General features: G+C 40.9%; 1 non-coding gene across 1 annotated transcript; it reads right to left on the bottom strand.

Moving 5' to 3' along the window:
* Positions 1-295: 295 nt before the first annotated feature.
* On the bottom strand, positions 296-403 carry LOC130964784 (small nucleolar RNA R71). The gene has a single exon (XR_009080858.1). It is a non-coding gene; the product is annotated as a small nucleolar RNA R71 (small nucleolar RNA).
* Positions 404-908: the final 505 nt, after the last annotated feature.

Below are 908 nucleotides of genomic sequence, written 5' to 3'. Positions count from 1 at the left end.
AGCAAACAACTTTGAGCTTAAGCCTCAATTAGTTTCTCTAATGCAACAGAATTGCAAGTTCCATGGACTTCCAATGGAAGATCCTCATCAGTTCTTAGCTGAATTCTTGCAAATCTGTGACACAGTCAAGACTAATGGGGTTGACCCTGAGGTCTATAGACTGATGCTATTCCCTTTTGCTGTAAGAGATAGAGCTAGGATATGGTTGGACTCTCAACCTAAAGAAAGCCTGGACTCTTGGGAAAAGCTAGTCAATGCCTTCTTGGCAAAGTTCTTTCCACCACAAAGATGGAGTAAGCTTAGAGTGGAAGTCCAAACCTTCAGACAGAAGGATGGAGAATCCCTCTATGAAGCTTGGGAAAGATACAAACAATTAATCAGAAAATGTCCTTCTGACATGCTTTCTGAATGGAGCATCATAGGTATTTTCTATGATGGTCTCTCTGAACTGTCCAAGATGTCTTTGGATAGCTCTGCTGGAGGATCTCTTCATCTGAAGAAGACGCCTACAGAGGCTCAAGAGCTAATTGAGATGGTTGCAAATAACCAATTCATGTACACTTCAGAAAGGAATCCTGTGAACAATGGGACTAGTCAGAAGAAAGGAGTTCTTGAGATTGACACTCTGAACGCCATTTTGGCTCAGAATAAAATATTGACTCAACAAGTCAATTTGATTTCTCAAAGTCTGTCTGGAATGCAAAATGCACCAAGCAGTACTAAGGAGGCTTCATCTGAGGAAGAAGCTTATGATCCTGAGAACCCTTCAATGGAAGAGGTGAATTACCTAGGAGAACCCTATGGTAACACCTATAATTCTTCATGGAGAAATCACCCAAATCTCTCATGGAAGAATCAAGAGAGACCTCAACAAGGTTTCAATAATAATGGTGGAAGAAACAGGTTTA

This window comes from Arachis stenosperma, chromosome 2 (genome assembly GCF_014773155.1).
Source record: "Arachis stenosperma cultivar V10309 chromosome 2, arast.V10309.gnm1.PFL2, whole genome shotgun sequence".
Classification (NCBI taxonomy): Eukaryota; Viridiplantae; Streptophyta; class Magnoliopsida; order Fabales; family Fabaceae; genus Arachis; species Arachis stenosperma.
This window is presented reverse-complemented; position numbering and strand designations above follow the sequence as displayed.